Genomic DNA, 18,754 nt, shown 5'->3' with positions numbered 1-18,754 from the left:
TCAAATGAAATGAACTGACTAATGTGCAAGTAGCTCACTGCATAATGGGACAACTGGCTTATTTTTTGGATGGGGGGGGTGGGGCTTTAAATCTGTTTTAACTGGGTATTCCTTGCTTTTAAGACACAAAATATTCCATTTGCTACTTTCAGCCAGCAGGGGGCAAGGGTGCTCTGTTTGGCCTGTGCTTCATCCACATGGTTATGGTTACTTACCCATTTTCTTGTATTTGTACAGCTTTTTCTGTTAATTGAGGGATGGGGGATGTGGAAAAGAAGAGGGCATGTGTTTGTGGGAAGGCACCCTGGAGCCCAACAGTCCCTTTTGGAGACCCTGGATCATCTTTCTCTGCTTTTATATCTCCCTTACTCTTATGCAGCAATAATATCTGGAGAGCTTCTCCAGACTCCCATTGGAGCCTATTCAGTGTTCTGTAGTTGTCCTATTTCTGCCAGTGTGTTTGCATGAACAGCACTGAATGCTAACCTTGCTTATTCCTTGCCACCAGCTGTAGATGTGTGTATGCACATGGGATTGTTGATGTAAGGAGCTGAAGGCTGCTTAAGGAACCTAGTCACAGTACACTGCATGTGGAGTATTACTTGTGCAATCTCTGGAAAAAGCATAAAAATGGAGTCATAAATTTGTGGTTAAGTTCAGAAACAAGTGCAGTAAATAGAAGTTTCTCGTGCACAGATGGGGAAGCTTTTGTCAATCTTTAAGAAATGTTGTCTGGACAGATGGGCCCAAATTTAACCAATTGATAAAAACTTTGCATTTTTCCTTTATAACCCTGTCTAAGGAAAAATGAACTCTTTCTCCCACCACCTACCAAAACTCTTTCATGATGAAAATTCAAATTACTTCATTACCAGGTAACTGAGTTACAAAAGCCCCTGAGTTTTCTTCCTACTTCCTGGCTTGTTTGACTATTACATAGGCGTCTCCACCCATGTTCTACCCTCCTGCGCACGAAAGAGATGGGTGAATTCCAGTGCATCTTAGAAAATAACTTCTCCAACAGAACTTTAGTGCCACCAAACTTGTGCTCTTTTTTTTAGTCAGTAGAAGAGAACCTTTTCTGCCAGCTGGGTGTTGCTGTTATCCAGCTGGCCAGGTGCATTTGGAGGGGAGGGGATGCTAGTTGCTGCCATATCCCTGGTTCCAGGTTAATGGAAGGTTTTGTGATGGAATAATGATGGATAGTAGAACTGTAATAAAATAACAACTTTTTAATTAGATATTATTACAAGCTCTGGAGGAATTTTTTTGCGCTGGAAAATATAAGCCAAAATTTGACAGGGCTTTTGCCAAGTTGGCTATGCCCCAAATTGGACTTACGTTAAAATATGAACTTCTAAATATAATTTAAAAAATGAATTGCTTATTTTGAAGCTATTTTTAATATGCTGTCTGTGCATAACAAGGCAAAAGCCATGTGTTTTACTCCTCCTGCATTTGATACTACAGTAGCAATTAACTATGTTCTCAGAAGTGTGCTGATGTAATCCATGAGGTGAGCACACAAGCAAGAAAGAAGACATGAAAAGCACAGGAGATCTAAGCCCACTAAGGAACATGTTGGTGGGGAGGAGCAGATCCAAAACAGGAGGGCCAATTCTTGCCCTATGGGGTAGGGACAGAAATTACACACAAGCTGGTATAAGCGATTGGAAACCAGTTCAAATCTGTGACACAACAGAAGTTCAGTGCACATGAACTGCTTTCAAAATGACTGAAACTGGTTTAAGATAAACCTGGATGGATGTAGTATCAGACTTCTCTGACTTCGATTAAATAGGTTTATTGAACTTCTGTCCCAGATCCCATCCAGATTCAAGCTGTCTGTTCTAGCAGAGCAGGGAGGCATGCTCTAGTGCTCCCTAGCTTCTGGCCTGGGACACTGCAGGCATGTGGATGCATTTCTGGAATCAAAAGTGACTGTCTGTTCACTTACTTGTTGGTTCAATCTATACAGTTTAGAGTAACCTGTGAAGATTGACCTGATTCAGTCTCAGGCTTTTTGACTGTTTGTATTTAGCCATGGAGACACAAAGCTGACGGTGCACGCATATGAGCAGGTTTTACAAATCAAGCTGAAAACGTTGTTTTTTTTTTAATGTTTACTAGTAGCTCTGCTTTTCAGACTTGTGCCAGCTACATAAATTCCTTCCCTCACTGCAGTCTGGGTGCTCAGGGCTTTGGCTTTTGAGTCTTCCAGCTTTTTCATATTAACATGAAATGTAAATACAGGAAAGGGGACATAAGCTCTGTGTTCTTGCAGGTAGTTTTGTTCCCAGCCTAGTGAAAGAGTCCTTTCCAGTGACCTCAAATTAACCCTGTTCCATGTGGTATTTTTGAAAAGGGAAAGCAGAAACCTTCCCAAATAACAAGTGTGCCTCCAGGCATTAAAGGAAAACAGCCAGGTAGGTTAGGCTCTGAGTAGGTTCAGAGTATTACATACTCTTTGAGTTACAATTTAATATTGATTTAGAAATAGTCTCATGATTCAATGAAAAAAGAAAATTAAAGAGAGGATTTGAAAAGTGAGTTTGGGATGTCACTGGTCCCCTGCAGCATCTGCTGTTCACACACTGCTGCAGAGCTTTTCTGCATGAAAATTGGAAACTGAAAATCTGTGGAAACAAAAATGAATTTGCTCATTTATGTTTCTTTATCTAGATGATTGAAATACTAAAAAGCAAAGAAACAGCCAAGTGGCAGAAGTAAATTTATACAAATTATTCTCCCCCTTTTTCTTTTTAATTTATCAAAAATACTCTTAGAAATGCAAATAAAGACATTTAATAAATTAGCCAGCTAGTTTCTCTTCCACAGACTTACCAGCTGTCCATAAATGTATGGACAGTCTGTAAATAACGAGGCTAAACATGCTTGTCCATAAAGTCTGTTTAAAAAAAAAGGAGCCATCTGTAAAGACACTAAACAATGGGAGCTGATTAAAGTTCCCTGTCAGAAATGAAGCTGGAGCTAAGTGTTGAAAGATAAACAGAACAGAGGAGTGCCACTTGGTATCTGAGTAGGAGCACAGCACCCTGCAGTAAGCTCTTTCAAGGCCTTGTAGCTCGTGAGAGTTTACAGAGCCTCCTGGCCTAGTCTGTGTGCTGCTGCTGGGTCCTGTCATTTGCCTGTAACAATGTTGGGTTGCAGGTAGGCAGGCGATCCTTCTTTAGGGGGTCCATGCCAGAACAGGGGTGGGGACAGGGCTGGCAGAGGTAAGGCTGGGGGAACATCCAGGTGTGGGGATGAGTAGGGGACACAGGGCAGGGCAAGGCAGGACAGTGTGAAACAGGGATGGGCAAAATATGACCTGCAGTAGGTTCCTTAGTCCCCCTGGGCAGAGCACCCTTGTTCCGTGCCAGCCTGCAGCTTGTTCTGGGATGCCTGCATGGTGGCAGCAGCCCCCAGCCTTGCTGGCTCAGCAAGAGGCAGATCCGTGTGGGGCCAGCAGCAGGAGCCTCAGTGAGGGTGCTGCATCTGGGACTGGGGGCAGGACCAGGGGTGGGCCTCCATAGAGACTGTGCACAGCTGGACAGTGAGCTGCACTTGGGGCTGAGGTCTGGTCTTCATGGGAGTTTTGGTGATTGTGTGTGTGGGTAGAGAGGAAAGTACTGACCTGACCTGTGTCAGTTTGCCAAAACAGCCTCTGTGGCTCTCAGGCCCAAATAATTGTCCACCCCGGTGTAAAACCATTGCTGTAGGGCTGCCAACCCAGAAATTCTTCTTCCCATCCCCCCCCAGTAACCTGTAAACTTTTTACTGACAGCCAAACTCTTTTTACTATGGTTGGTGTTAACCCCTAAATTTGAACATGGCCCTTGTTCAGGGTCTGGCAGAAGGATTGCATTTTCATTATGTAAAACATACATCAGTAAAAAAAACTTTGGCCATCAGTCAAAAGCTTTTTGGATTGTCAGTAAAAACAAAACAAAACAAAGTCTTGCTTTGGCAACTCTGCTCTTCCAACTCCTTCTCTTTTTGCCCAGTGCTGTTACTGCCTAGGCTCCTGTATCAGGCACTGAAGTGTGTTGCATAATGATGTATATGGACTTTTGAACTGCAGTTGTCTCACACAAGGACCAGGAAGATTTGGGCTGAGGCTGGAAGGCAGTTTTCAGCAGAGCAGTATGTTTTATTCACTGAAGTAAATGGGTTCCAGGCTGTGGAGGAAAAGCCCTGCCCTTGCCTAATATAAAAATGTTGTAGATGTTTTGGTTTGTCTTTTACGTGAGCCCAGGTGCCCTTTAAATTACCTACCAAAACCAAGCTACAGTCTCTGAGCCTTCCCACAATATTGGCACAAAGCTCCCCTTTTCAGCTCTGCAGGTCAGGGAGAGGCTAAGGGGAAATACAAGTCCATGCTTCAACCTTTATTTGCTTAAAAAATATTCCCAAAGGGGCAGGTTGGCGCTATTGTTACCTCCATCCTTCTTTTGCTAAATCTGCCCTTACCCAAACCCTCAATCACAGGGATGTCAGGTTCCTTTCCTCCCCCTTTCCCTTGCATCCTTTTAAACTGGTATCAGTGACCTGATCATAGCCAGATGTGGCCCCTTCAACCCTGCTAAAGTGCCTGCCACAGACTCTGGATACAAAACAATGGGGCTTTATCCCTCTTCTTTCTCTTGGTCTCGTGCACACACTCACTCTTTCTGTGGCTGCCAGACTGATAGGTTTATTTAACTGGGGCCTGTGTTCTTGCAGCTGTGGAGCCTCCTTCCCCACATGCTGCTTCTCTTCAACCAAAGTCAGCCTTATGTCTTTGGCAGGGAAAAGGGGCTGACAAGGAGTGATGGAAATGCTAGACTGTAATAAGAATTTGTTCAGGGTGATGTGAATGTGGGAAAGGAAATTTGTGATACAAGGAATAAGTCAATTAAAAGGATATTGTTAAGCTGTAGGTCCTATATTGTTTAAAACAAATAAAAGGGCCTTTCTGGAGCTCTGAACATGTGCACAATAATTCACATTCCAAGGTTTACAGCAGAAAACATGACAATAGTAGTAGCTGGAGTAATAAACTACCCATCCATCTGCAACCTACCAAGCAGAAATTATGCACATGCTCATTATTCAAGTCTGTTTGGTTTGAAGCATTATATGCTATTTCTCCCTAAGACACCTATGTAATGTACAGGTAGTTTTGGCATTATAGAGTAGACTGTTTACTTATTCTTTCTTATATATTATCTATATGTTCAGGAAGAAAGGAGGGCATATCAGGAACATCTACCCACCCAACCATGATACCCATATCTAGCTATGAGAATTTGAGAAGCTGATTTTAATACTGCTTCAACTCTTATTTCAAAGGGCCAATCTTTTTTGAGAACACGTGTATATGCTCTTAATAAAATCAACACCAGTAACTTAGCAGTTAGGAGACAGCCTGCAATAATGAGCCAAATGTCTGTATATAGCAAAAGACAAGCAGTTGCAAGCCTACAAACAACTTTGTGTATGGCAGATTTGGAAATGTTGTAGAGTTTTGCACCCTGATATAGAAACACATTAGACATGATGCCATTTTCTTTTTTAAGTATAATGTTGTTAAACTTGAAAACTTGTTTTCTTGATTACTTAAAAGAATGCTAGCAAAACGTAAGTAGCTCAACCTAAAAATCCAAACCAAACAAATTCCCCACCTAAAACAAAAATTCCCCACATGCTGTATCTGCATATTTATCTATTTTTGTGCTTGTATACATGCATTCATTCCTCAAGGGTTATGCCCCTGTATTTGGTTCTCAAGATATGCTGTATGCATTCACAATAATTGAAGTATCTGTTTGATGACTAGATAGAAGTAAGAATGAACAAGTAGCAGAGATGTTGAAGTTGGAGATCAAATGCACTATTAGAATATAAATCTATGGAAAATTCCTTTCCCATCAATGTGATCTGAATTTTTCCTGACAGCTTGAGGCCTGCCCATCTGATTTCATTCTAGATCCCTAAGTCATGTGTCCAATTGTAAAGGTGTCCTTGATACAGAAAAGTCTCTGGGCTCCTTGAAGTGAGAAACAAAACACAGTTCAATATTTGACTCTGGGTTGTGCTGTCCACCACCATGACCTCATCATGATTGGTGTGCACAAAATCCCTAGTTGCCCTCTGTTCTGTATGCCAACTCTGGCATGAGCTGATGTGGTGCTGGAAGTTAAATGTCTCTGAGCAGTAAGAAGCTCAAAGAGCTGAACTGAGTCACTTAGTTGAAACAAGCTACTGGAAGCACGAAAGGGTTTAGTTTTACTTCTTTGCACTCTGAACAGAAGACTACTTTTCCCTGCCTTTTATTCAGATTTTTCATAAACAAGGTGTGAAAAGATTGCTTACTCCGTCTTGGATCCAGGTGACACGTTGCACAGCATTTGCCCTCTAACAATGGCCTTTGTTTACCAAGGGTATCAGGACTTCTTCCTTAAAAACAGAAGGGCCAGGAAGAATGGAATTTGAATTTGGCCCATGGTACTTCGTTGTTGTGTGTGCATGCTTCTAGTTACTCAGTCCATTGATGGAACACCTTCGTAGCACAAGACTCCTGTAGGATCTTTAGTAAAATATTAATGGCAAAAGGTATGCTTTTCTTTCTTCCATTTTGTTTTTACTTTTTCAATTCCTTCCGGTGCATGAACTTTTGCCAAGATCAATATTTTTAACTCTGAACTAGTGCAGAGACAGATCAAGAATTTATTTGGCTGGGATACTACCTGCTATTGAGTAGGGCTCTCAGCAGGTGAATGCAATTCCCAGATGGCATGTGAATGTGAGAGAGTTTACTTTACTTTACCCTATTTTTACTATTGCAAGAGTGGAATTACCATGTTACTTTGCATAGAAGCTTCACTCCGTTTTTAAACAGGCCTTAAAATGAAGAGTGTGGAATACCTGCTGCATTTTAATTAAAGCTGCCCTTAAATAGAAAGTTTTTTTAAAATATACCCACAACTTTGAGTGTCAGTCCCTTTCTGGAATCCATTGGGGGATATCTTTGCTTATAGCAGTGTTTAAAACAACTGGCTATGTGTTGTTTGTGGTGTTTTATTTTTATTTTTATTTTGCTTTGTTTTTAAGTCCTCACAGGCCAGGAAGATATTTCCCAGGCAAGCTGGCCCAGATTGGAACAGTTTGTTCTGTTGAGGGCCTACACAGAAGTATAGGACTGCATGATTTTTCAAAGTTGCGGGCCATGAAGCTCAAGGCCTGGGATTTAACTAAATCTCTTCCCTCACTCCTTTACATCTAGTATTAATCATTATTAGTAGAGTCTGTTTAAGTGATGGTACTGTGCAAAGACAACATACACCCTGTTTAATGGTGTGGAATGGGACTGTATTTATGAAAGGAACAAGTCTCATTCAGAACCTCTTTTAATTTCTTGTTTTTCTAAACATGGATTGGGAATTTTCTGTATTTAAAAGGAAAATGATGTAGCTTGAAAATGCTTTTAATGTGTTTATTATATGAATACCCAGTTTTTTACTTAAAAGCAGAGATTCACTTCCTTCCACCTTCCTTCTTGTTTTAAAGCAGAAGAATGCTCAGATTCACAATGGTGACTGCCCTATCACCTGGTGGCCCCAGTACTGAGATGCTCTGAAGGTGGCATAAAGCATACTTTCCTTTTTTGTGCATTGTGTTGTATGTGCTCCTTGACTGCAGCTTAGGATCTGAACCTTAGGTTTGGCAGGAAAATGGGCCTTATCTAGACTTGGCGAATTGCTGTATGGGATTAGACAACATGATACAACTCCTACTACCTGCTTACCCTGATGCTCCCCCATGGTATATCACCACCAGAAAAACATTCCAGATTTTTAAATTTAAAAAATCTCCTATTGTGCAGAAGGCTTTAGTGTGTGATACAATTCAACCCTGATGTTCAACTGTTCAACCAGTTGCTTTCTTGATTTCCCATCATTCTGTCATAGGACAGGGCAAAATCTATTAAAGGTGCTCATGGACTATACCCAGCCTACCAAATCCTCCCAGCAGGAAGAGAGGCAGCTTGTTCAGGCAGCGTTTAGGATGGGAAAGCTTCTAGTCTATGAAGAAATTATTTGAATGTTCTCACGTGGCTTCTAAATGCCAGTTTCAGAACGTGATAAGAAACAGCAACACCAATAATTAAATCTGCCTATATGACTGCAGCAAGGTTTGTACAGCTGCTTTCATTAGAGAGACCTGGAGTTTCACCCAGTGCAGTATCCAAATTTTGTGGTTACTAATCAGGATTGTGATGTTGCTCTATTCCTTTGTTCCTCCTTCCCACCAAGAGCACATAGTCCCCTCCTACTGTGCAGGCAGAAAGTGCCATGTGGCATCAGTCCTTTCAGCAATGAGACAGTTTTCTTCTGTTCTACAGCCATGGATATACTGGTTGTTGCTCTATGGGAAGACTTTAAGCTGTTTCTCTAACAGGTGTGGCAGTGTCCTTGGGATGCGAATGTGTTTGGCTTGCCATGGTTTGTGCTGAATTAGCCCGTCTCCTGATGGATCATGGATAGGATCTTAATCGTTATGTAAGGCTTCACCCTTTTTCCTCCTCTTGTTGCCTCTTAAGATTGTTTTGGCTGAGTAATTCTGTTTCTCATGGTTTGTCTGGAGTTAGGTAGTCAGGACAGTTGGTGCTTAGACAAGAGGTAGTGGTGCTCTATTGATATATGAGTGAGTTGTTGTTTTATATTTATTTTCTGTAGGGCCCAGATGTATTAGGCACAGGAAAGAGAGAATGCTGACAGTTGTTGTATGTAGGGCAACATGTGACCAAATTTTACTTGCCTTATTGCTGGAGAAAGATCCTTCAATTCTCAAGGCAGTTCTTATGGACAGTTTGCGTGGGGAAGGAGTGGGGAAGTAGCTTATAGTCCAGTCCTGATTCTGTTGAACTCAATGGCAAATCTTCCATTGACTCTTGTGACTTGCTAGATTAATACGGTTAGTAATGAGTGGGTGTGAATGACTATAGTTGAAGATGTAAGGGCATAGTAGTAACCCCTACTGAATCACACTTTCTTGCCAGTGGCTGTTTCTGTTGGCAGTGTGTGGCTGTGGGTTGGGGTGTCCATCCATCCCTCCCCCCAGTACAGTTGCAAAGAAATAGAGTTTTCAATTAACAACAGAGAACAATTGACTGGAAGAATAAAAAAAAAACATAATCACCCAATAATGTTTCAGCTTCCTGTCAGTATGACTCTTGATGCATGTAATTCTCTGGACTGCCAATCAAAAGCCAGCCACAGGAGCTGGACCTAGACCGCTGAATTTCTACCTGGACTGTTTGTATGTAGCTTTTTGAAGTCAGCAGGGCTGGATTAATCCTTTAGTGGGCTCTAGGCAAGTGGGCCACTACTTCATAATGTATATATATTTTTTCAATTAATTATAATATGTAAAAATAAGCACAACTGGGGCCCTTCTTCACTTAAGGCATGTGCCTAGTTTGCCTATGTGTTAATCCGGCCCTGGAAGTCAGTTTTCTACAGTTACGGGGGGGCGAGAATGGAGGATCCATGTTGCTTCTACTTGATTTTATTACACTGTACCTTGATAGATCAGTGAGTAAAAAATGCACTGCCCGTCTGTTCAGAGGTTGTTTTTTTGTTTGTTTTTTTGAGCAGCTGTGTCTGGCCAAGGTAAAACTGCAGCTTAGGCTGGATGAATCATTTCAATGAATGAGGGGTCTCTCTCTCTCTCTCATGCTTTTTTTGTTTCTCTTTTTTACAGCAAGTTATTTTTTATTCCTATCTTCTCTGAATTTAGTGAATTGAAGTTTACTACCTTTGCTATATTACTATATTTAATTATTTCCCAACCCATGGCAAAAATCCATCTCCGCAACATGAGAAACCAAGATACTCTGATTTTTCATAATTGTACATGGATAATATGCATAACATTGACTGTGGGACAAACCTGGGATAAAATAATCTATAGTTTACCAAGTAGCATCAGAAGTTTTGTCTCATTTACTGAGATGAAAGTTTGTGTGTTGTCCTCTTGTGTTTGCTTGCTGACTGCCAAAAAGCAGAGACACCAAAGGCCCATATATTCCATTTGTATTTCTTATATTGAAATATGACAGCCAGTATTGCCCTAGAGCAGTGCTTCTCAGCCTTTTCCAGGCAAACCCCGTTAGACTTGAGACTCCTGTCACAAAATGTCAGCTCTTAATTTTCACTTGTTTTTTGACTACAGAAAAGTACTAGAGCAATTCTTCTGTAGCAAAGATCTCAGAAAGACCCCGAACAGGTCAGAATGTTTTTAACAGTATGGATTCCTATTTGAAGTCTCTGGGTTTATCTTGTGAATCATGTTTGCACACCTAACTGTGCTATGGCACCTTGGTTGAGAATCACTGGTCTAGAGCCTGATTTATATCCAAACATATCCAGAGTGGCATTGTGAGGGTCACAGCAGAGATCTCTTCCTTTCCTTCTCCCAAAAGGAAATCACAGAACCAGCTTGTCCCCTTGCTTCCACCAAAACAGAGTCTACAGGCATTCTTTCATGGGCATGTGTCCTGTTTCTGTGTGAATGGGAGCTCACCTGCCTCCAGTGAGAATCAAGATACCGCTGCACTAAGCCTGATTTGCAAATGCATACAGAGATTCAGACAAGTTCCCACGTTGAGTTGCTCACATCTTCTACCTGGCTGCACCTATAGCTGTAATCTTACAGGCCCAGTCTGGTGAAAATGGGTGTCTTGAGGAGGATTGACTTTTGGGAACACAAAGCAGGATGCCCCGATCCTGACTAATCATCACTGGGCACTCTGTCAGTAGAGCAAGTGTGAGAAGGATCCATGTGTCCCCAGTGCTGCCATCACCAGGCCTTCCCACTGCTTTTATGGTTTCTTGTTAGGGCATCATTCACCTGGCAGTGGCTCTTCTTACTTGAATGTCTCAATTCATGAACTACTGAAATATTTCAAATAGAAGAACCAAGTCAAGGAAAATCCTCTGCCTTCCTCAGCTGTAAATGTTTAATCTTTTTTCAAAAATTTCAAACCTTTCTGGCTGGGATGCCTTACAACTGTTAGTCCTAATGTAAACGCCATGCCTGGCTTCCTGCCAAGTCAGCAAAACCTCAGGCATAGACACCAAAAGCTTTCCTATAGGTTTAAGTGCAGCATGTACTGGCAGCCTCTTCCCTCTTACTTTGTTTCTCATCTTGCCAGATACTCCCAGAAATACAGAGAAGGGTCCCCTTTGTGCCAGATTATTTTTGAGCATTTCAGTGCTCTTAAATCTCTATTTTCCTTTCCTTTCTTTCCAGATTTAAAAATGAATTTTAGTGTTCCTTTAACAGAGGCACTGCTAGTATGGGCTAGAGCCAGGCGTAGTGAAGGCATGTGTTGTGCTGGCTTCCTGCATAGCTCTGTTGGGACACCTCTCTCCATGCCTGTTTTGTTATGTAGTTGAGCGGACTTGAGTCATGCTGAACTGGCTGTTGCTTCTGCAGTCCTGCCATAGGCTATGTGGTTAGCTAAATCTAGAATCACTTTCTTTATGATGCTGAGGAGATTTGAGCTAGTTTCTTAAATGCATAGGCCTCATACACTTGCTTTGCTGAGTTAGACCTTGATCCTGAAGTTGTATCCCCAAGGTGAGCCCTCCTGTGGCCTGTTTGGGACACCCCTGACTTGAATGGGACTTCACTCAGGTATGAGAATCTGTCTGCTGCATGGATCTAGCTGCAGGATTGGGGCCTAAATTGGTGTAATGAGATGCTGTCTGCTTACACTCTGAGGCTCTGCATTATCAGGAGAGCTCTAAAGATTCCTTTTTCAGAAGATATATTAATTTTTGCTAATGAATATCACTGGAGTCCTAAGGTTGAAAGGGTTATAGTCCTGCCCCCCTGCATGAATGTAGAATGCACTATTCCTAAACCATGTGTCAAATGCTCATCTGTCCTCTTCTACTCTTCTGAGTCATAAAAGTCACAAAGAGTCTTTCAGCAGAGATGGATTTTACACATACAGGTCTACCTTATGGAAATTTTTAGTGGAAAATCACCTGTATTAAATGTGAGATGTACTGAACAAATCACCTTTCAGTCATTCCTGTACAAGGTTGGAGTACACCTGTATTCCATGTGACCTGTACTGCTGAAATGTTTTGATGAAACTGTAGAGTTTATGATGAATGGCTAGCCTAACTGGTAAATAAGGCTAATGAGCTTGATCAGAGGACTTTGTCTGCAATGATAACAGATTCTTAAAAATGTATTTTCTTTAAATATCCCTCCCTGACATTGTCTCTCTGTTGGTTGTAAATATTGATTATTATTGCAAACTGATGGTGGACACAGTATTTCTTGAAACTGCACAAAAGCTACAGTAATGTTGTATAATAGAGGAATACAGAAAGTCTTGCAGGAAGTGAAAAGCAATGTATTTTTCTTGTTTGCTGCATGCTGTCCCTGACTATTCAGGCAGGGCATACTTTGGGGGGGAAGCAGAATGCTTCTTTTCCAGAGAATCCCCAATGAGGTAGAAACCATTGGCTGCGATTTTTCATGACATCTTCCAGGAGGTACTGCCTGGGAGCTCTGTGCCCTTGGGTTTCTGGGCTGCTCCTAGGGCAGGTGAAGCTCACAATGTTAATTAGAACAGCAGTCAGGTGCTGCTTTTATTTATAGCAGCATCATGAGGGCTGCCTTACTGGTTCCTCCATGGCTTCTTCAGCAGCCCATAATTGAAAATGTGAGTCTTGATGTTGTCAAGCTTGTGGCTGATCAGTTAGTGGAGCACTTGACTGTATTCTTGCACTGGGGACTACCCAGTTAACTATCCTCTTTGTTCATAGGTGAAGACTCATACTTTTAAGCATGTTTGTTCTTAGTTAATCAGGTTTCACTACTGGGTGTTCCATTGCATGAAATCCTAAAAATACTTCTTCTCCAGTTGGCTTCCATAGTCTTCTGTGAAAGTGAGGATTGACAACACTTGTATTTACTATGTAAAGAAATAAGGAGGGGAAAAAGTACTACTGGTGGTGGTGAAGTGGGTGTGGGAGACTCAAACCTTTTTAGTTTTCACCCCTTGCAGTGAAGCAGAAGAGGGCATATAAAAAGATTTTCTCTTCTGCTATCACGATGAAAGAAAGATGCAGTGCTGATGCAGGAACTATTAGCAAGGGGCTGGATCTTGTAGCCCCTGTTCACAAATTGGCATTGTGACTGACTGGAAAGTCGACATAGATGGAGAAGGGTGGTTATTAAAATAGCCAAATTGGAGGTGGAGAGAGAGATTTGGATTTGGTATAGAGAGCCTCCTTGTATGCTTACCATTATGGGTAACAGTATGAAGGTGGGTCAGGTAGAAAACTGAATTGAATGGAATGAGCTGTTGGTATATCTGATTAATAAGTCAGTAACAACCTTGTTACATACTCTTACTGCAATTCTGAGGGATGTTTGGTACATGTCTTAGCACATTTGTCAACATGGAACAATGTAATAGGAATAAGCAGGTCATATATCTACTAGGTAGGGTCCAAAAGGTTAGCCTAATGTATTATAGGTTGTACCACTGCTGAGCAAAAGCTTCATCATGAACAAGGAACTGGATAGCTATGGATTCAATTATGGTAATATGTGACCCAGAATAATCTTTTTGCCTCTGGTAAGGCAATAGTGCCACTGATATTCATTAGGCATATCTGCATGCAATGCAAGAATCTTGGATCAGATAGGCCCTTGTCTAAGTGAGAGCAGATTTGGATTTGGTAATATTTGTTTTGCTAGCATTTCAAATGCATTACATAAAGCTTTGCTGGCTTGTTTTGCATGTTTACTCTGAGGTAGTGTCATGCCGGGGCTCAAGTTGAGGGGGCTATTGTTATCTTCTTTGTTAAAACACCAGTGATTAGTTTAATAGACTCCTAGCAAAGGAAGTTCCCTTTTGTGGCATGTTAACCATTCAGGCACTTAGAAAAGCAGTTGAATAATGTCCAGATGCCAGGGTAGCTATGTAAGCAAAATGCAAAGCATACATCCCTTATAAATATTTCTGTTCACCAGAATGGAAATCAGTACTGCTAATGGTAGTCCCAAGATAGTTCTGTCTTCTCCTTTAATCTCCCTCCCTGACTCCCTCCCTGATCTTGAGGGATCACATATCTCCCAACTATAGAATTGGTCCACTAAAATACATCATCAAATACATCATTAGACTGGACATTAGGAAGAACTTCTTCACAGTTAGAGTGGCCAAAATCTGGAATGGGTTCCCAAGGGAGGTGGTGCTCTCTCCCCTACCCTGGGGGTCTTCAAGAGGAGGTTAGATAGGCATCTGGCTGGGGTCATCTGAACCCAGCACACTTTCCTGCCTATGCAGAAGGTTGGACTCGATGATCTATTGAGGTCCCTTCCGACCCTAACATCTATGAATCATTCTTGCATTTTCTCTTGACTATCATGGTAACTGCAACACTACCATGGCTCATTGTCTTTGACACTGAGGAGAGTTGAGGGGAGCCTCTTTGAAGAGGGAGAGAGACAATTTCTTCTTTCCCGGGGCAGACCCCAGCATGGTTGTAGCAAACCCAGTTTAAGTGACCTAAAGATCGAGGATCCTGAAGCAGAGAATCACATCTTTTATTCTTTGCCTGAAAATACATGCACCTCCAGGGGCTCAGCAGATGCCTATAGATAAACATTTCAGAAATGGGTAGATGTTTGTGTCCTTGAGATGTGACATCAGATCACTTACACTTTTAAAGCCAGGCATTGCTCTTTGAAACCTGGAGAAATTAATGCTGAAGCCATCAGGCAAAGTGAAGGAAAATATGGTCCAGTGATGAACTCTGATCTGGCTACAAGTTCTGTCTCAAAAAAGAGTGCTAATGGTTCTGACTGCCAGGATCAAGCTGGAGCCTACTAGAGCAGAGAGGCCTTTCTTCTCACCCAGCATCTGGATCCTGTCGTGTTCTATGGCTGTGTTTGCGTGGCACATACCGGGTCTTGGCTTAAGATGTGAAATTTTAGTCTTTCTCCCTCCCCTTTTCTAATAATTCTTTTGAAAAAGCTTTTGAGAGAACAGTTTAAGTATTAAATAAACTCTAACTCATGTTGAGGTTTTCAGCAATATCGGGTGTGAAGTTTACATAGAAGATCTATTGTTCCCAGGAGAGGCCTGCACCAGCATTTTATCTTGATAGCTGGTAACGAACTTGGGCTATTCTTCACCTAAAGTAGTTCAGTGTGACAGGCTGTGGGGGCCCAATGGTGGGGTAGAAGGATCTTATAGATTTTGGTTCCATACTGGCTTCCTGCTATTCAGGTTAGTGAGAAGTGTAACCCTAGTGCTTAATTCCAGAAAGAGGCAGGGTGACAGGTTGTCTGCTAGCAGAATGAAATGTTTTTAACAGACTGAAAGAATGGCTGGACATGAGGATGTAAAATGCATGTCCTGAATTGTGTGCAGCTGGCTGGGATGCCCTGGGTTTGTTTGTTTGTTTGTTTGTTTTTTTCATTTCCCTCAGTCTTATTAATTTTTAATAAACTGCAGGAGTTCTTTCCCTTGTGATGTGTAGCTCTGTGTTCCTTTCTGCTCTTGAAAATTCATCTACTGTGCTGCTGATAGGAGCCTTAGGGCCAAATTCTGCTCTTGTTCTGCCTTAGGGTAAATATGGAGTAACTCCACTGACTTCAGTGGTATAAACATAGCCAAAAACAAAATTTAGTCCTCAGTACTGTTAACAATCTGTGTTCTCCCTTGAAGAAGAGAATAATATGTAGCTCAGTTAAAACTGTAAACTAAACTGTTTTTGATCCCAAGTAATTTCCAAGCACTCTAAACTGAGTGGAGGAAAGTCCCAGTGGTCATCCCATCTGGATGTCCTTGATAATCTTTTGCAACATCCAATCTGTTCTGCAGTAAACAGATTCCCTATTAATAGAATATTTGTTTAATTGTAATTACAAATATACCAAACTAAAAACAAAACCAAGGCTAATCAGTGCTTTTGCTTACCTCCCAATGTTAGAACAACACGTTTCTCCTACAGGAGCTGATGATGTCACTGGCTTCCTGTTCCCTGATCTGGTTTTGGTGTTAGTGATGTTAATGAGGGGAAAAAAATCGCACATCAACAGAGGACTCTCTGTTCAGGTCTTGGCCAATTAAAAAGCTTCCCCTTTCATGGGGTATTTCAGAATTTGGTGGAACTTGGAACCAAGTTTGGAATTACTCCTTTCAAAGAATAATTTTGTTAGTCTCTATATATAAAAATATTTTATTTTTGTTATGCCAAGGAAAGGATTAGATTACCGGGGTTAGACTGAGAATATTTTAAACATTTGCTTACTTAACTTGTACTTATGTGCTGTATTCTTCTGCTTATAAGCTGGCTTCTGTTTTTCCAACAGAACCATAAAAATGCACTTGTTTTATATATAGGCTTGACTTATAATCAACCCCTCTGCACTTTCTGTAATGTCAGTATCTTTGGGCATGCAATAAAAATACCAAGTCAGAAATATTTTCCATGTAGTACTTTTTTGTTGTTAGTTTTTGTTAGTTAAACCCTTTGGGTCCTTTCCTTGATTGTCTATTTCTCCTGTAGGATTTTCTAAAGACAATAACAGTTCATGGTTTTTTACCTGTAATTATTAAATTATAATTTGGGAGGTTGGGTGAGGTGGATGCCTAACTCTCCTAAATGCCTTCTGGAAAACCTCAGCTCCAGTTTTCACTTTCATTGCAAGTCAAGGGCAGTGAGGTGATAAAATACTGGTCACTTGTCTCCATTTTTAGATTCCCAAGTGTTGTTACTTTAGCTGTCTCTGGGGAACGGTCTGATTAGCTGATTCTGTGCATGGATTACAGTGAATTTTGTAAGTAAAATCTCTGTTGATTCTTACAGACCACCCTCTTCGCTTAAAGCACAGGTGCCCAAAAGTTGAAGACTTTGCTTTGCCTTGGTACACCGTGGCTAGGGTTGTAGCTTTTATTTTCTTTCCCCCTCTTTCTCCTCCTCTCTTTCCCTTTGAGAGTGAGCTGAACTGCATAAACGTTCAGTGCATGGATGCATGTAGCTATATATCACATAGCTATTAAATGCTAGTTTCTGAACCTATTAGAGCACAAGTATATGGTGTCATTGTTGATTCTGAATGGGAGAGTTTTCTTTCCTAGCTGAGGAGATGGGGAATTGTCTTACTTGGTTAATGACTGGAATCTTCCTAGCCCCATACCATCCTACCTACTCCCAAGGATTTTATAATAGTCACCTTGTGACTACATGAAATAGGTCTGTGTCCATATATATGGTACACGTGGTACCTTTGAAAATGTATGTGTATGCTCCACAGATAGTGGATATAGATACCATGTACTTTTCAAGGGTGAAAACCAATTGAAGTAATTAAGTCATTGCATTGTTTGTAGAGATTTGAACCATCTTGTGTAGGAGAACATTTGGACAACAATTCAGGTGACCTTTTTTCACTTCTTACAGAAGTTTGACACTAATTATCAACACAGGGGTGTTCCTGTGTGCATCCTGATTCCCATCCAGCTACACCTGGTTCACCCTAACAACCCTGATAGAAAAAACAAGACAACCAGAGAACTCTGCTCTCTGTGTTTTTCAGTCTACTTTTATTAATGTCCAATTTTTTTTTCCATTGCATGTATTTTTCTCCCTATACTCTCTTGTCTAGTTAGTTCTTGCCAGTTTTTTTTTTGGTATGTGTCTTTAGAAAAGAACTCACGGTGTTTATACACATGGTGGGAGGAGGGGTGAGCTTTAACAGAGCGGCTCTGAGAGCCACTGTAATGAAAGTGCCTGGAGCATCATGTGTATCAGCATCGCCACACTAAGAAAATGGTGGCATGGGTGCTTTAACTAAAGCACGTCAAACAGGCTTTAGTTAAAGCATCCCCGCAGCCATTTTTCAATGCGTGGATGCTGATACAGATGATGTTGGAGTCTGCTGTAGCATGGTAATTAACATGCTCCAGCAGATTCAGTTAATCAAGTCTGCATCATAGCTGTCTTGCTGTACATATATAGGTAACCTCAGAGTCCATCTCTCTCTGCAAAGGGGCTGGCAAATCTGGCAGCAGACTGTAGGTGGCCGGGGGATGCATCTCATTGGCTGAGAAAGTAGGGGTGATATCTATACTCTGTTCCTGACATTCTAAAATAGGGATGCTCTCTAGGGCATGTGCCTCCTGCCCTGATTCTGGTCTCATACATCATACCTGCCAATGTTGCTGGGAAGTCACTTCAAAGGAAAGGGGAGGTATCCCCAGAGTGGCTTCAGTGCTGCATTTCTAGGTTTGGAATGTGCAGGTGGGAGCATCCCTGGCAGTGCTGGGGCCGTGATGTGTATGTATCCAAAAAACCAGGCTGTGCCTCTTCTAACTCACCTAATTTATACCAGGGAATGTGTAACCACTGGAAAGAGGTTGAGAGTCTTCACACTGCACTAATGCTCTTACATTAGTTCATACTTCACAGTTCCCATCATATTTCCTTAGTTAAAACCAATGTTTCCAATGCCTAGTTTTACTGTTAACAAGCTTGTTCTGCAAGTTGATGGTTCAGGCCTCTTCAGTTTCTCATTTGTTTCTTCTACTTTCTGTGTTCTCCTAAATTACACAATAGCCTAAACCTTCTAAAAGTCTAAAGAAATTTTTAAAGGGTAAGTTGTGGTCAGTAGAGGAAGAAGGATGTAGAGAACCCCAAATCTGCAGTATCTAGAGGGATTAGCACTC

The 18,754-nt window shown here is 41.4% G+C and overlaps 1 protein-coding gene across 7 annotated transcripts in view; it reads left to right on the top strand.

Moving 5' to 3' along the window:
- The window catches only part of PALD1 (phosphatase domain containing paladin 1), a 222,902-nt gene that overhangs the window by 106,813 nt on the left and 97,335 nt on the right, over positions 1 to 18,754 (top strand). The gene's annotated exons all lie outside the window — the stretch shown is intronic.

This window comes from Alligator mississippiensis, chromosome 6 (genome assembly GCF_030867095.1).
Source record: "Alligator mississippiensis isolate rAllMis1 chromosome 6, rAllMis1, whole genome shotgun sequence".
NCBI lineage: Eukaryota > Metazoa > Chordata > Crocodylia > Alligatoridae > Alligator > Alligator mississippiensis.
This window is presented reverse-complemented; position numbering and strand designations above follow the sequence as displayed.